The 18,522-nt window shown below is 34.7% G+C and overlaps 1 pseudogene; it reads right to left on the bottom strand.

Annotated features, from left to right (window-relative positions):
- Positions 1 to 11,721: 11,721 nt before the first annotated feature.
- Positions 11,722 to 13,373, bottom strand: LOC111798531 (exopolygalacturonase-like; annotated as a pseudogene).
- Between the last annotated feature and the right edge of the window lie 5,149 nt (positions 13,374 to 18,522).

The following is an 18,522-nucleotide window of genomic DNA, read 5'->3' as shown; positions in this document are numbered from 1 at the left end:
ACCATGAAGAAAACCACTCTCACTTTATAAGGTCGTTTACTGTTGAGATTGATTTTCTTTTCATTCGATGACCTAGGTAACTCGATTTTAATCCTGAGCTAACCATGAACTCCTGTTTATTCGGAATTATCCTTAGATTTGCATGGGTGAGAGTGGCTCTAGTTCGCCGACTCAATAGGCCTCCCATTTCAGGGATAAGACTGGGTGAATGGCTGGGGACGTGGGGTGCAAGATGGAATTCACTCCTACCCACTTTTAGGGATAGAAGAAAGGTAGTTCCCTTAAGCACTGACTCCAGGTCTTGAACAAGGGGCCCCACCCTCTCATTGGCCTGAGAGGGATTCGGTTTACTGGTTGGACCACAAACCAATTGTTCATTAGAGGATCAGTGAGACATACGGAACAAGAAGTAACTTCAGGGGTAAAACGGTAAATTGACTCATCTCTAGTTATGAACAACCTGTGAATGATCGACTTACTAATCATGGTTATATCAAATGGACAGAAATATATCTATAGTGAGGGGAGTGCAACTACTAGGCTATAGTGGAGTGTCTTAGTAGTTAACGAATGTTGGTTAACCAAGTAATGAGTTTAACCGGTTAATCTTGGATCGTTGGAGCCCATGATATATAGGTCCATTAGGTCCCTCTGCTAGCTCATATCGGACTAAACCATAGAACAGTGTGACGAGTGAGTTCGAAGTGTTCGAATTCAAATTAGGGAATATGCGCTACATATATACGATATATTTAACCGCATTTTTGTTTTATTTACGAATTAAACAAAAAGAGAGAATCTGAGAGGTTTAAATAAGATTTAAATATCTTAATCAATTATGTGTCGAAATTGATTGGGATTGACATTTGAATTAATATTAAATATTAATTAAATAGTTTAATTAATCATTTAATGTTACTTTAATTTGAAATTAATTATTCAAATTAATTGTTGAATTAAAATGAAGAAAGTCAAAATGTTGACTTCATTTAATGGAAAAATACATGTCAGTGGAATTTTGAGGTGTCAAAATTTGGTTTAACCAAACTTGCATGTTTGCCATATAAACCCCACAAGTTTGAGTGGAATTTTAAGTGTCAAAATTTGGTTAACTCAAACATGCATGCTTGCCACATAATCCCAAACATTTGAGTGGAATTTTGAGTGTCGAAATTTGGTGAACTCAAATTTGCATGAACATGCAAACATGGCTCTTTAAATAGAGTGATTATGGTACATAGAACTTCTTCTTCTTGGTGGAAAACCTTGAGAAAAACCACTCACAAACACTCTCTTCACATATACAAAATCCCTCCTAAGTTTAGTCACTCACCGGATTCCACAATCCCGTTCTAAGGCTGGAGGATAGTGGAGAAGACACTAGTGGTGGTTCGAAACCGGTTCGTGAGGAAAAAGAAGTTTGAACTACAAAAGGTTAGTATCTAAACTAATTAAGTTTTAATACTTATGAACATGCTAGTTATATACTATAATTGATGTTCTAAAAGTGCCTAAGATCCAAATTGCTTCCGCATGTGTTATATTAACACCATCACGCCGCTGTCCACCATTAAAACTACCACAAAATAAAATTAAAATGGCCGTTGCCGGGGATCAAACCCGAGTCACCTGCGTGACAGGCAGGAATACTCACAACTATACTACAACGACTCGTAAAGAATAAATTATTTGTTAACGCTCCGGATATTATCAATCGTCTTTAGAAAAAGTGACCCATTATTAACGCTCTCGATTTTATGAATCGAAGATTCGGAACAAGTAATCCAATTTCAAATCCGGTGAAAATTGTCAAAAGAAAATTAAACTTATTATTGTCGGGGTTCAAACTCAGGTCTCTCGAGTGACAAGCGGGAATGCTTACTACTGTATTACATCGACCTCTGAAAAATATATTATTTGTCAACACACGAGAGAAAAAGGAATGCAATTCCGAATTTCGTTGTTTGGGAACAAATCCAAATCATCCGGTTCACCACTACTGAATTTAGAATTCAATTAAAACTATCCAAAAGAAAATTAAAATCGTCGCTGTGGGGGATTAAACTCGCGGGAATACTCACCACTCGATAACGACGACTTTTGAAAAATGTAATATTTGTTAACACACCAGATTTTATCAATCACCGTTACAAAAATCTTGTAAAATAGTTAAACTAAATACCGAAAAATAATCTAACTACCAAAAAGAAACGATATTTATTTAACTATTCGTGACATAATCAAATTCTTCTAATTGTGTTTACATTTGCATGGCCCTTCTAGTGGGTCATGAACAAGACAGTGCCACGTTAATAGGGTAGACTCATATTTCAATTTATAGTCTTAGGTTACAATAGGTTTCTTTTTTTTTTTTTTTTTTTTTTTTTGCATTCCATTGTTTTAAATTATTTTGTATTTATTTTTTTTTTCTAAATTGAAGTATTTCGTATTTAAACACGTAAGACCGTGACTGTGTTTTTAAGAGAAGAGGACGTTTTAAATGTTTTCGAGATATATATTAGAGATGAGGTTTTCTTTTAAGAGTTATAATTTAGGGTCGTTACAATTGATATTAGAGCTCTAGGTTTCAGATTTTGTTGACTATTTTACATTGTATAGAATAGCCTACGATGTAGGCTTGACACGTTCCATGGTCCCAACGTCGATGCTTTGTCACCATCAGGTATGTCTTGCATAAGACAAGAAAAGAGAAACATATTTTAAGGCGCCCCTGTAAGGGGGACGGAGGCATTGCAACTCTGAGACCGTGGCACAAGTCTTGTGCTACTATATTTTTCATATAAAGGCAGGACAGAGGAATCACAAACTTTGAGACCCCCTTGCGCTACAACATTTTTCATATAAAGGTAGGATCGAGGCATCGCAACTTTGAAACCCCTTGTGCTACTACATTTTCATATAAAGACAGGACAAATGCATCGGAACTCTGAGACCATGGCATAAGTCTTGTGCTACTAAATTTTTCATATAAAGGCAGGGTGCCCCTGTAAGGCTAATAGAGGCATCACAACTTTAGGATAAGTAAAAATTTAGAGTCGTTACATGAGCTATTCCGATAAATTTTTACACATTATCCTTATTTTAATAGTAAATTTAGTGGGCGTTTGAATAGTTGATAGTTTCTTTTGGGGAGAGACTATAAATACCTTCCAATTATTATGTAGAAGGCAGATTTGATGAATGAAATTTTGCTCTAAAATTGAGACTTCCACCCTTGGAAATTTGAGCATCATTTTGTCATTTCTAAGTTTCATGCAATTCTTGTGGTAGATTGCATCTGAGTTATTCAATAAAGTCTTGATCAATTTCGATGGTTGAGTGACTCAATTTAGAACAAGGTTCCAAATATCTTTGGTCTTAAGAGGTAATCTTATTCTAGCCATCTCTTGGTTGATCCGAATTTTGTATGAGAAGGTGTTAATTTCTTTGAGTAAAGGGTTCTTGCTTCAACAAAAGCTTGGAATGTTGGGTTGAGGATTAGGGTTGTCTTATCCCCTTTCTTGGATTTCGTTCTAAATCCAAAAGTTATAGTCCACAATTTTCATTCAAACTTGTTTCTACACGTTCTAAATAAGATTAGCAGCAAGTATGGTAAAAGAATCGAGTACAAAAAATGCACCTAACATATGTACCCAATTCAATCTGCCATTGAAGGCGCTCGAGGAAGCTTAAATTTATAATTCATGGCTACACGCGAATCGCCACTTCTTATCCATTCGATTGGATTCCTGAACCTCCAAGGAACATTTTCATAGAAGAGCTCAAAGACCAATATGTCCCAGAGAGAGCCCAATTTAAGAAATTCATTTTCGGGTAAAAATTTGGGTAAGTTTCAATTTTCTTCCTATAACCCTTCTCATCCAAAATCGATGATTCCATAAACTTGAGGGGACTAAGATAGACAATGTTCTTTAAGGAGTCATGGCCTAACGATGTAAGGATGTAGCTGCTCAAGAAATCTCATTTTCGCGTTATGGGTTGAGTTGCAGATCGAGGGAAGAAATCCAAAATTAAGTCCACACATAGATTTGTACCCTCAAAATGAATTTTTAAGCTCGAGGGAAGTATAAGGACGAACTTTCGTGAAGAAATCATGGCCTAAAAGTATCTCAATGGTTTCAACAAATTAGAAAATCAAGTGGGTTTACTCCATACCCAAAACCCTATTTTTATCCAAATTCGACACGCTATAACTTGAGCTACATTACCCTTGATGGTAAGAAGTTAGTCCCTAGATCTACCTTGAAATTCTATCTTTAAGTTTCACGAGATCGAGGGGAGAAATTCTCAAAACAGAGCTAAGATGATTTATTTTCAAACAGCAGCACAACGGTTCACACGTATCTTCTTTCTTTCAAAGGAAGAAAAGAATGGCATGAGTGATTCAACTGAGGCGGCCACGCAAGCCTAAAATCCAGTACTCCGTTAGTTTTTTTCTAAATTTAACATTCTTACTTACTCATTCTTTGAAAAGAAAATTTATGGTTCTAGAAACTATACACTCTAAAGAGTTTGTCAAAGAAAATTTGGAGTCATTCAAGTATCGAAAGCTAAAAAACGGAGGCCCCGAACACCAATAATGAGGTATAAAGTCATTTAGAACTTTTCTTAAGAAATACTCATGGAACAGTTTGATTTCTAGTATGAACCTAAAGTTAAGCATGGATTAAGGGAATATGAAAGAAAAATACTAAGAACCATAAGTTAAGGTCCTGAACGAGCGTTTTTCTTCATAAACAAGTAACATAAAAAATAATTCACTAAATGAACACTATTATCCATGAAATTTTAAGGCTGAAGATAATATGACATGTGAGGGCTTATATTAAATTTGGTAGTCATTGGATAAAGATAATTGGCTTAACCAATAAATGATGCAAATGACCAAAATGCCCCCATGATGGTTGCCTTCTTTTCAAGACCTAAATGATCTCTAAATAATATGAAATTTTGTAATCGACCTTGTTTCACGATGATCAAGGATTATGTAAAGTTTCAAAATAGTTAGAACACGTTTAGAGGCTAAATCAAGACTTATAGATAAAATGACTAAAATGCCTTTAGGTTACCTTTAGACCTTAAATAAATTAAGACTTTAATAAAGGTTTATGCACGAGGACATAAATATCTATATATTGGAGTTTAAATTATTAAGCCTCAATAATTAAGAACCTAAGAATACATGAAACTAATGGAATGTTCTAAGCACAAGAACCAAGGAAAAGACCAACATAAGGCGAATAAGAATTAAGAAAAGAAGAATGCTTGGTACCAGAATAAAGGACCAAGGTCCTCATGTCCTATGGTACAATATGTTCACGACTCATACTACATCACTTGAAACGTAACAAATTTTGGATGTAGGTTTGCAGACTGCAGTGCTTGGAAGGTAAAAAGAATTGGATGTAGATTTCAGACTAAATCGCTTACAATGTATGAAACCTTGGGTGTAGGTATTCAGACTACGACGCTCATAATATATGAAACTTTAAGCATAGATATTCAGACTACACCGCTTAGAACATATAAAGCCTTTGGAATAGGTCTACATACTACATCACTTAAAACGTAAAAAGTTTTGGATGCAGGTTTCAAACTACATCGCTTTGATTGTAAGAAGCCTTAGGTGTAGGTTTTTGGTTGTATTGCAGGGAATGCATAAATCCATGGAGGCTGGTTCAGCATATGTCACTTGGAACACAAGAAGCCTTGGACATAAGAACAAACTGTCTCTTGGAACGAATGAAGCCTTAGACACAGATTTTCGCATTCGTTACTCATACCGTAAATATTAGAGGAGATGTCTTATACAATAGAAGAAGAACTAAGGAAAGAACTTAGAACAAGGCTATACTCAAGACTAGAATAAAAATTAGAAAACGGAACAAGCCCCAAGTTTTTAGGACTTAGAATCGTGAAACTTAGAACTAGGATTTTTAGATCATAACACAGGTTAAGACCTCATATCCCAGAGCCAAGATTCTTATAGGCTAGATCATGGAAAGAACTTAGAATGCTAGGATAGAACTTAAGGTTGAAGTTCTAAAGACAAAAACAAGAATTGAATCCAAGTATTTTATAGAAGAGACACAACTTATCAAATTCAATGACCAAATTCAAAATGGAAATCAGTTGCCCACTAATCATAGAGAATATATATTGCAAAAATTTTATGAACTCAGTCTCAAATTCACGGCAATCTAGTAGTTTTATTGTCGGTTTAAGATCCCTCTGTAAAACCTAAAGTAGGGGTTTTCGTTTGGAAAAAGAATCGAGCTAATCCGAGTCTTCAACTATGAGTTGTTACAACCTCTAAGATTTTGGGTTTCTTACTATCAGATTTATTCCAAATTTGAGAAACATAGACAACCATTTTTCTTCAAACTTTCTTCTACACCTTCTAAATGAGATTACTCAAAGTTTGGTGAAGAAATAAAGTGTTGAAGGTGCCTCAAACACAACTTCCCGATTTGGTCCGCTATTAAAGGAAGAAGGTTGAAGCTCGAACATTAAATCTAGCCTACACGCAAATTTGTCCAAAGAAACATATCTTGTTCGATTTTTGCACCTCCAAGGAATATTTCCATAGAAGACCACGAAGGTTAACAAGACTCATACTGTGTCCAAAATTCTGGAGGAAGGATCGAAATCCTACTTACAATCTATTTTCTTCAAAATTGAGTTTTTCTTTAGCTCTAGAAGATTGAGTTGAGCGGTTTTGATGAAGAAACCGAGAGTTAATACGTCCTAGATCAGGTTGCCTAAGGAAACAAAATTATGCTTTTTTGAATAAGTTGCAAGACCGATGATCAAATTCTAAAATTAAGACCACCCCTTTAAGACATTGCACAAATCTTTTAGATGGAGGGAAATATAATGAAGAAATTTTGTGAAGAAAATCAAGCCTTCAAAAGCTATTTATAAGTTGCCAAGGTTAGACTTCAGACATTACTTTCATATTTGTATCTATAGAGAGTTTCAACACAACACATTAAATAGAAATTACTTTCATATTTGTATCTATAGAGAGTTTCAATACATTAAAATTTAAGTAAAGAAATATGGAAAAGGTCCCACCAAGATTATGGAAAAGGTCCCACCAAGATTTGAACTCAAGTTATTAGGTTCAAAGTCCAATGTCCTAACCACTAAACCATGTAACCACAAATATTTTATAGATTTATGTGTAATAAATCTATGAACTTTAAAAAATAATATATTTGTTATAGATCTTACGAGGGTAAGTACATGTAAATAAAATATATATGGTCAAGACTTAGATATGATATCTATCCATCATTATCTCATATTTTGCATTACTAAAATTTCATGTATGTACCTCGATTAGAAAATGAGAATTAATGTGCAAGAATCATATCACTACAGCAAAGGCTCACTTGTGACAAATTTTTTTATTGAATGTATTATTATTTCATTCATTTATTTGATTTCGACATTAAAGAAATCCATGTGCAAATATTATTATCATACCTTTTAGTTTTAAACAGAGACATAATTTGATCATTCTAAAATTATTTATACGAATGGGTGTAATAACAATTATAGAATGTTAAGATTTGGATAGACAATTTCAATTGATTGAAATCTATATATTTTTTAATACCCAAGTGGTTACTCATCTACCTATACTTCCATTCACTACTTATAGTACTATATGTTCGAATTCTTTGTTTTTTTTTTAGGTTTGGTAGAAATATATGGAGAAAGTGGATGATTAGATGTTATATACTAGATTTGTGAAAATTATTGGGTACTAATTTATGTTATCCAATCGTGAAAATATTATGTTTTTTATTAAAATAAATCTCATTCTGTCAGTAAGGATAAGATAAGATATTTATTCATATAGTTCTTATTTATTAAATGCATTACTCATCGATAAAAATCGGTCGAGTAGTTTCTAGGGGAAAAAAAATTAAAGCAAGTGCCTTAAGGAAAAAAAGTCGTTGATGTTATTTCAAGCTAGCATAACGACCCGAAATTTTCTACTTAATTTAAGGTCGCTACTGTATACATACCATAAACATTGAATGCGGAAGACTTCACTTAAATTCCATAAAACATAACCTTTATCTTAAAACACAGCCATGGACTTACGTGTTTCGAAAACATCTTTAAAACGACACAACAAAAGACCCGAAATAAAATAAATAAGCGTTTAAGTTTAAAACATCCTATTCTATTCTAAGTCTAAGAAAATAAATACCACTATCTTATGCATGTGCCATGATCTCGAGTTGCGGTGCCGTCGTCAGCTGTACAGGAATGTCTTGCCTTAACGTGAAAAATGTAGTAGCACATGGCTTGAGTATTTAAAGAAATACTCAGTAAGTGACCCCACTATTGGGGTTAAATGCAACAATCACATGCAATGAAATGATGGGACCTATCTTTCGTTTCGTTTCGTTTCGTTTTCCCTACGGTGTAATCCTAACAGGTAATCGTGGATGTGTACCATATACTCTACATGCAGCTCATACGTGCGAGTATGGGCTCACCAGCTAGTTCGCACACCGCTGGGCCACTATCCCTAGCCAGTGGGCATGATCTGGGGGCCCACCGGGACCCGTTAAAACTAAAACCGTCACGGCAGCGCTATGCAGGGCATAACGATCGTTGTCCTGCCATTTGGATGTACGCGTCCGTACCCTCGTGATGGGATAGGGTATCCCCCCAAATGCATGATTACACAATATGCATGAGGTCCCATTAGTCCTACAGTCATTGAAGTGGGGAAATGTTGTTTTTATTTATTTATTTATTATTATTTTAACTACCTTATTATAATATTTTTATTTGTTTATTTATTTTTGTGGGAAGGGATGAGAGGTTAGTGGAGAGAAGGGGGAAAATGTTGTTTTTATTTATTTATTTATTTATTATTATTTTAACTACCTTATTATAATATTTTTATTTGTTTATTTGTTTTTGGCTATTACATGAGAGGTTAGTGGAGAGAAGTGGGGAAATGTTGTTTTTATTTATTTATTATTATTTTAACTACCTTATTATAATATTTTTATTTGTTTATTTATTTTTGGTTATTACAAGCACGTAGGTAATTGTAGTCAATACAGGTCTGCAGAGCTTCAACTTCCCTTTCAACTCTAGTATGGAACCTTTGAGTTAGGTGTGAGGTTGATTATGGATGTGTCACTTGATAGTTTATTTGATTATCTTGCCCAATGGCTCTGTCCTATAGGAGAATGTTGATTATGCGGGTTGTCAGTGATTTCCAAGATAGCATCTAGGCATGTTGTTTTTATTTATTTATTTATTTATTATTATTTTAACTACCTTATTATAATATTTTTATTTGTTTATTTATTTTTGGCTATTACAAGCATGTAGGTAATTGTAGTCAACAAAGTGTCTGCAGAGCTTCAACTTCCCTTTCAACTCTAGTATGGAACTTTTGAGTTAGGTGTGAGGTTGATTATGGATGTGTCACTTGATAGTTTATTTGATTATCTTGCCCAATGGCTTTGTCCTATAGGAGAATGTTAATCATGTCCTTGGTATGGAACTTTTGAGTTAGGTGGGAGGTTGATTATGGATGTGTCACTTGATAGTTTATTTGATTATCTTGCCCAATGGCTTTGTCCTATAGGAGAATGTTAATCATGTCCTTGGTATGCTAGGATATAATACTCTTTCTTTTCACTGCTGTCCAATTTTGAGTTCCGTTAAAACTATCAAAATAAAATTAAAATCGTCGTTGTCGGGGATTGAACCTAGGTTTACCACTGTCCAATTTCAAATTTCGAGGATCGAACCCACTAGGTCATCTATACTACAACGACTCATAAAAAATAAATTATTTGTTAACGCTCCAGATTTTACCAATGGTCTTTAGAAAAAGTGATCCATTGTTAACGCTCTAGATTTTATGAATCGAAGATTCGGAACAAGTAATCCAATTTCAAATCCGGTGAAAATTGTCAAAAGAAATTAAACTTATTATTGTCGGGTCAAACTCAGGTCTCTCAAGTTACAAGCGGGAATACTCACTACTATATTACATCGACCTCTAAAAAATATATTATTTGTTAAGACACGAGAGAAAAAGGAATCCAATTCTGAATTTCGTTGTCGTTGGAAAAAAAACCCAAATCATCCGATTCACCACTATTGAATTTCGAATTCAATTAAAACTATTCAAAAGAAAATTAAAATTAAAATCGTCGCTGTGAGGGATCAAACTCGGGTCAGACGTGTGACAGGCCGGAATACTCATCACTCTACAACGACGACTTTCGAAAAATATATAATTTGTTAACACACCAAATTTTGTCAATCGCCGTTACAAAAAGAATACAATTTAGAATCGGATTAAAATTGTCAAGACAATATTAAACTTGTTATTGTTGGGCATCAAACTCCGGTCACTCGAGTGATAAGCAGGAATGCTCACCCTTGTACTACAACGACCTCTAGAACATAATAACTCGAGTGACAAGTGGAAATACTCACAACTCTACCACTACAACAACCTCTGAAAACATGCGAGCAAGGAAAAAACATGTTTAAAGAAACCGTGTTGGTTTGTGTGAATAGTTTTCACTCTTATAAGCAATTCAAGACAAGTTGGTAATGTAGCCATGTCACAGTGGATGTTGGGGAATGTCGAGGGAATCAGTTGTCGAATCCTGATTCCAAATCTTGGTCCAACCCTTCAACATGGGGCACCATAGGCCATTTCCAAAAAGCTTCGTTCCCATTTTTTTTCTTAGATATTATTCTAAACATGAAAATCAAAAGATTTAATTATTTAATAAGGGTTGTTCGAGTTGAAAATTTTTATGATCCAAGTTACTGAGTTAGGTCTAGAAAAATATCTCAACTCGACCTAGCTCAACTCACGAACAACAAAAATGTTAAGACTTGAAAACACGGAACAGAGCATCATCAATCGAGACCAAGTTTTGTTTTATTTTCTCTCTTTTGCAATTTTTGTCGTTTTTTGTCCTTGTTTACCATGGATTTTGGCCCGTTTGGATAAGTTATGGTATAGTAACCTCCTAGAACATTTAGCTTCTTTTGAGATTTAATTTTTCTTAAATTATCGACATTTTTTCTAAAACTAAAATTGGTCAAGATAAATAGGTAGATAATTTGATATGAAATGTAAATTCCTAGAATACATATTAATACTTGTCACTTAATTTTCTAATCTAAAAATTGCAACTAAAATTACACAATTGACCAAAAAGATAGATTTAAGAACACGACTAGATTAGTCCCCTCTAATGTCAATTCTTCTTTCACAATGATGACGGATCCGTGATATCCAACTAATATTGTTAGGAGATCCGATCTTAACTTAGGAATCTATCTGAAAAATTTCTAATGGTAAATGATTTGTCTAGAGTAACTAATAGAGAGGGGTGGTAGATTTTTTTTGTTTTTTTAACCATAGTTCCCCACAGTTGCATTGTCTTATTTAGAATTCAAATCTAAAATGAAAAATAAGAGTGAAACAATTTTGTTTTATAATGTCGAGGTATAAAAGACATTCCATTATTCCCAACACGAAGTCTCCTTCAAACATTCGACCATCTTATTTATCTCAAAAAGTACAAGAAAAAAATTCAAAAGACAGAGCCTCGAATGGATAGAGGATGTCTTCTCTTAATTAAGGTTGTTTATTATTTTGAAGTACTATGACAATGAACAATTCTATGAATAATTCAATGTACAATTGAGGGGAGGTTGATAAGGAGAGGCACAAATTTTAGGGTTCTGTTTTTGTGAGATGATGGGTCTCACATTCATGCATTGGGATGTAATAGGACCTGTTATTCCATTGGGAGTGAGGTCAATGTCACGAAATTTCACTTCTTCGCATGGGAAGCTACGGCTGCAAATAAGTTTGATTGCCACGGGAGTTGCAGAACTTCCTCTAATGTTCTCGAAGCTCACTTTACTAATCTTAATTTTCGAAGGAATCTGAAAATCAAAATGAGACAACAAATTTCTGTAAATGGTTTATTTGTGAAAGTTATATTGACAAAATCAATCAAAGCTTTGAGAATGCGATCAATACCTGCCGATTGCACTGATTCCACAGACAATACTCTTGATCTATTAGAATAGGGTTGCCAACATTGACCATTATAATGTCCAAAAAGTGCATATTGGTGGCGGTGCCGCTAGTAGCAAAACCTTACCACGTTTTGATCCTGACACCATTAGTGGTGTTAATCATCGTGCAGTTCTTTACGAGGACACCTTCAACAGGTTCTTCGTTGGTGTATCTTCCAAGACTTCTGATGCTTATGCCATGTCCTAGCCCGCATGTAACGTTGGTGAATTCAATTTGTCTGCTTCCATCTCCAAGAGAAATGCAATCATCTCCTATTGCAATTTTGGACTTTGTGATCGTGATCCTATTTGATCGACCGATGTGTATTCCATCAGTGTCGGGACTGTTTTCTGGTGCAATTATATTGATATTATGGAATGTGAGGTTGTTGCAGCCGAGGACGTTGATATGGAAGTTCTTGCTATCAAGTGACGTTATTCTCGTCACGATTGAATTGGTGATGAAGTTGAACCTCAAACTCTAAACATTTTGTATAATCAAATAATATTTTGTGAGAGTATGTAGTAATAAAGCAAAAAATTTGAATAGAACCCAATAAAATTGAAACTTGATTGTTTAAAGATTATCCTCTCGAAAAGGAATAACATTTACCAAATTATAAATGTTAGAAGATGAGAGAAGGCATCTAAGAGACCCTTTCGAAAACAACAAGATGCACGAGATTGAAAAGGAAAGTTGAAGGCATATTGCTTACAATCGGGAGTTGGGCACAATTTATGCGTTTATAGCAATCATTCTTTCCCCAAGCTTCCTTTCCTTGGCCATCAAAAACTCCTCTACCCGATACTGTCAATCTATCAATATGTGCAAAAATAATCCAATTATCTTCCGGAAGAGTTTTTTGGTGCCCGTAGTGTTCCTCCAAGTTTGAAGTCAATTCGGTTTTTACAAGGTCCTGCAAACTTCCCTTCCCTTACTTCAAATATCCCTCCCGGAATGACAATTGCACTAGAACGACTGGACGCGCATGCATCCTTCCATGCATTTGCTAAAGCCTACATTTCACAAGTAACAAAAATTAGCAAACAATCGATCAACTCAACTAGTGATAATATTGATGTTCATATTGTATATTTACCGTCGTGATGTCAGTACCAGGCACTATGTTACCATATGATTCCAAGTCAAAAACAACATCGGTGCTGGATTGAGCATCGACGGTAAAAGCTAACAATAATAACGTCAAAATTGTAGCAACCAAGAAACTCGACTTGATCCTACTCATGCTGCCTTTGCTTTCTTTTCTTTTTTATGTATATTGTTTAAAAACTAGTGAGAGACAATGATATTTGGTTCTAGATTTGGAACTTTTATGTATTTAATACCAATTGAAGAACAAAAATCAAGCCGGGATGGAGCTAAAAGAAGTTATGGATCTATCTCCCTCTCTTAATCCAAACATAAATTGATAACTAAATGTTGTTTATTGTTTCGCTAAGTTGTTCATTAATGGTTGTCTTGCAATATCTCTCTCACTTGCCTATGAACCGTTGAATCTCAATGTAGCTGGGCATTGGCCAAACCCAACGAAGCACTTATCGTGGAAGGAAGCCAGGTTTCGGCCACAAATTAATGGTAGCCTTGTAAAAATAAAGTTTCTATAACAAGATGGACTTCGACTATACATTGATTTCAATGTTAGAAAATTTACATGGGTAGGGTAGGGTAGGAAGTTGAAATTTTCTTTTAGCTTACTTTGTATTTATTGAAATGCTTATTAAGAAAATTTCAAGAGGTCGCCTAACATAAGATTGCCCCAAATGAAACACTTAACTTTTGAATCTTATGATTGAGCCACACAAAATAGGTAATGTGATTTTGAGGTATAGTTTTCATTCTTAGGAGCAATTCAAAACAAGTAAATAATATAAGCAATTCAAGACAAGTTGGTAATGTAGCCATGTCACAGTGGATGTTGGGGAATGTCGAGGGAATCAGTTGTCGAATCCTGATTCCAAATCTTGGTCCAAACCTTCAACATGGGGCACCATAGGCCATTTCCAAAAAGCTTCGTTCCCATTTCTTTTCTTAGATATTATTCTAAACATGAAAATCAAAAGATTTAATTATTTAATAAGGGTTGTTCGAGTTGAAAATTTTTATGATCCAAGTTACTGAGTTAGGTCTAGAAAAATATCTCAACTCGACCCAGCTCAACTCACGAACAACAAAAATGTTAAAACTTGAAAACACGGAACAGAGCATCATCAATCGAGACCAAGTTTTGTTTTATTTTCTCTCTTTTGCAATTTTTGTCGTTTTTTGTCCTTGTTTACCATGGATTTTGGCACGTTTGGATAAGTTCTGGTATAGTAACCTCCTAGAACATTTAGCTTCTTTTGAGATTTAATTTTTCTTAAATTATCGACATTTTTTCTAAAACTAAAATTGGTCGAGATAAATAGGTAGATAATTTGATATGAAATGTAAATTCCTAGAATACATATTAATACTTGTCACTTAATTTTCTAATCTAAAAATTGCAACTGAAATTACACAATTGACGGAAAAGATAGATTTAAGAACACGACTGACTGGATTAGTCCCCTCTAATGTCAATTATTCTTTCACAATGACGACGGATCTGTGATATCCAACCAATATTGTTAGGAGATCGAATCTTAACTGAGGAATCTATCTAAAAAAATTCTAATGGTAAATGATTTGTCTAGAGTAACTAATAGAGAGGGGAGGGAGCATCATCAATTGTGTGCTGTATGATGACACGTGCTCGTGGTGCTATATGCAAACTTATATGAGATGATATATGATTGATATGTTGTATTGAGAGAATTGATATGTTTGTGATATGATATATTGAAGGCATGACTCGTGATATGTTTTGTGACTGTAGTGATATATAATATGATATGATATGTGCATGATGAGAATTGATGTCTTGAAGCATGAAAATGTTATGATATGGCATATGTGTCTAATATGAATGATATCATATGATTGATATGCATAACGACGAACTAGCATGAAATACAACCCTTATATGATATGTTGAAGGAATGATATAATATGATTGACACGCAAAACGCGAACTATGTGTCTAATATGAAACTTTAGGATATGACATATGTGTATAATGTCTCTAATATGAATGATATGATATGGCATGGTATATGCATCCGTACACTTCCCAAAATTCGTTGGCTCAGCAGCCAGAGGCTGGTCAAGCCTGCAACCTGCATACAACCTGCTCCCGCTCTACAACCAGAAACAAACCTATAAACCCAAGGCCCAATCCCAGCTTGACCTAAAACCCAATAATCAACCTAGTAGCCCAAACCCAAGAATCGCGACGCAAACAATAACTTCGACCCACACCTCGACTTGAGATGTCAGCATTGTCGTGTCCGGCTCAGATGTTGGCACATGTCAAGTTGCAGCGCAAGCAGCCCTTCGGCTTGACTGGATTGGACGGCGCAGTGGTAGCTATTCGGCTCGATTTTCCAATTTTTGCCTGATTTCAACCGTTTCAACTCTCTAATACCTATTTTCGACCTCGATTAAGGTAATTGAGGTTGTTTTAGAACCGTATTTCACATTATTAATTGGATTTGTAATTTAATTATGAAATACTAATAGAAAGTGACGAACAATGTGATAGGAAAAAAACCCAGGCGACCTTTGGAGCAGCGAGGAACAGGAGCTTACGTTTAGCATAATTATGGAGAACTCCAACTAAGACTAACCAAGTAAGTGGTCTTACTATAAGATAAGCTAGAAATTGTATGTGTTACAATTTATGATGTATGAGTTATGATGATGTATGAGTTGTATCGTAGGATGTCGTATATACTAGTATATGATGATGTATGAGTATATGAAGTATGAGTATATGGTGATGCTTGATAATGTACGTAATATATATATTTCGATGAATGACGTACTTGATATGCTTGATGCAGTTTATGGCAATATGATGATTATGATGATTGCATGACGTTTGTCTTAATATGTTGATATTTTTCATATTAAGCATGATATATGATGATGAGTCTCATATTGCATCATGTCGATAGACCGACATAGGACACAACCCTAAGAGCATGAAAATGATATTAATATAAATATTCAGTGAGCATGTGTTACTTAATGTAACAAAGAGATGAGACTAGAGGGTTGTGTCATTAGAGATTATAAGATGGAAACTCAAGGCCTCATGCATGTTGTTTGTTCATAAGCATAGGGATACTTCCTCAGAGATGATGCGCGTGGATGCGAACGATATGATAATAAGGGTATTTATGGATAACATGACACCGGACATCGCTATAGATTAGCTTAATTAGAGAGGGTCCAGGCGCGTGCGAGCCCCCTGGAGATTCACACTTGCACATGTGGGTCGTGTGTAGGGAAGTACTATACATCCATATTAGTTTGAGACTGGAGGCCACCCCTAGAGGCCACCCCTAGAGGCCACCCCTAGAGAACAAAGAGTTCCAAAGAGCATGATTGCAAGTGTTTGTTAAGTTTTGACACAAGAATAACTAAGTCAGAAACATAAACAATTGGAGTTTGAAATGATCATATTATTGAATAGTGAACTTGTTTTTATAGCTTTACAAGTAACCAAAAATAGAAACTAACCACACAGGACCGTTAAACTAAATACCTAAAAATACTCTACCTATAAAAAAAAAATTTTTTTTGTTTTTGTTGACATAATCAAATTCTTGTAACAATCCCTCATTGAACTTATTCTTCTTTGTCAAGAATTAGTTCAAAGTTAGAAAAACTCTTGTACACCAAGTTCTTCAGGCAACTTCTGAAATGCTTCTAATTTTAGAGGCTTTGTCAAGAAATCAGCAAAATGATTTGAGGTAGCATAAATAATAAATCAACGGTTCCTTCTTTTGTAAGATCTTTAAAAAAGTGAAATCTTACTCTTATGTGTTTGCAACGTCTATGTAGAACTGAATTTTTTGGATAGCTTAATAGTTGAAGTATTACCACACATTAGCTTTTTTTCTTCTAATTAAGAGTATCTCTCTTTGAGTATCCTCCTCATTCAAACAGCTTGACATGCACAGGCACTAGAAGCAACAAACTCAGCTTCTGTGGTTGATAAGGTGACTATAGGCTGCTTATGAGAAGACCAAGCTACTACTCCTCCACTCATCATGAACACATAGCCTAAAGTACTCTTGCTATCTTCCATGTCTCTGCCATAGTCACTATCAGCCAATCCAATTAAATCAATAACTCCTTCCTTTTTTAAAATACACCATAATCTACCATACCTTTCAAGTACCTTAAAACCCTTTTAGTTGCTACAAAATTTTGTTGTGTTGGACATGTCATAAGACGACGAATCAAACTTACAACAAACATGAGATTAAGACGAGTAGCGGTAAGATACATCAGACTTCCCACTATTTGTTTATACAAAGTCACATCTACTTTTGCACCATTTTCATCTTTGCCAATTTTTTGTCCTGGAACAACGGTATTACAAACAAAATTGTAATTCTCTATGCCAAATCGATTTAAAACTTCCGCAACATACTTATTTTTGAGATATAAAAATACCATCTAATCTTACCTCTATTCTAAGAAAAAAATCTCATCTGACTTAAGTCATTCATATCAAAAAAAATTTCTTGGAACGTTTAAAACTCCTCCAATAATTCTTCATCGTCTCCAGTAAATAAAAGTTCATCAACATAAATGCTTACAATAAGAATTTTACCTCCCTTCCTCTCGATGAAGAGTGTCTGCTCACTGGAACTGCTTTTGAATCCTTCCTTAATGAAGTAGGATTCTATTGGACTAAACTAGGTTCTAGGTGCTTGTTTTAATCCATAAAGAGCTTTTTAGAGTTTGGACACCATCTCCTCATTTCCCTTCTTTTCATAGCCTTTTTTTTGTTCAACAAAAATATCTTCTTTTAACTTGCCACATAAAAAGGCTGATTTGACATATAACTGATAGAGTCTGAAATTTTTTTGGGCTGCAAAAGAAAATAGGTGTGTACACTTCCATATAATCAATTCCATGCTCTTGTGTGTAACCTTTTACAACGAATCATGCTTTGTATTTATCAACTTTTCCAGGCTCATTTAGCTTGGTCTTATAAATCTATTTTACTCCTATTTTCTTTGCTCCAGCCGATAGAACCACCAAGTTCCATGTTTGATTTTTTTTTTCAATGGATTTGATTTCTTCATCCATAGCCAATCGAAATTTTGGGTTTTGGCCTTTTGACAGCTTCCTTAAAATTCACAGGATCTGAAATCATCAACAAAGTCATATTTTCTTCATCCTCTTCAGATAAGCCTTCACCAGAGTTATAATCTCCTAAACATAAAGGTAGATGTCGATTTCTCCCCTCCCTTATTGTCAAATACGGTGCAATAGCT

The sequence above is a fragment of the Cucurbita pepo genome, chromosome 9 (assembly GCF_057944985.1).
Source record: "Cucurbita pepo subsp. pepo isolate OVF chromosome 9, ASM5794498v1, whole genome shotgun sequence".
NCBI classification, from domain to species: Eukaryota; Viridiplantae; Streptophyta; class Magnoliopsida; order Cucurbitales; family Cucurbitaceae; genus Cucurbita; species Cucurbita pepo.
The sequence above is the reverse complement of the archived record's forward strand: the minus strand, read 5'-3'. Positions and strand labels throughout refer to the sequence as shown.